The following is a 415-nucleotide window of genomic DNA, read 5'->3' on the forward strand; positions in this document are numbered from 1 at the left end:
AAAGAAGGAAAAACCGGGGGAGGGAGAGGGAAGAGGGAGATCACTCTCAAAAGTCTAATTAAAAAATTAAACGGAGAAAAAAATCTGATTTTAATGTTTTGACGTGGAAGGAGAATTAATAAGAGAGAGAGAGAGAGAGAGAGAGAAGGTTTTGTTTGGGTTGTTTAAAATGTAAATTTATTTATTATTATTATTTTTTTAAATAAAAAAAAAAAAAAAACTCGGAAAATTAAGGGCATTTCGAAAAGGGGATGGAGGGGGACGCACACCCTCAACCACCCAAGTTGGGTTAATCGTGTGGGGAGAATGTCGGAGGGGGGGAAGAAGGAAACATTAAAAAAAAAAGCATGAGAAAAAAAATAAATCTTTGAAATTTTAATTGAGTCGCAAAGTTTTCAAAAAAAAAAAAAAGCAA

The sequence above is a fragment of the Pediculus humanus genome, genomic scaffold, assembly GCF_000006295.1.
Source record: "Pediculus humanus corporis 1103172108302 genomic scaffold, whole genome shotgun sequence".
Lineage (NCBI taxonomy): Eukaryota > Metazoa > Arthropoda > Insecta > Psocodea > Pediculidae > Pediculus > Pediculus humanus.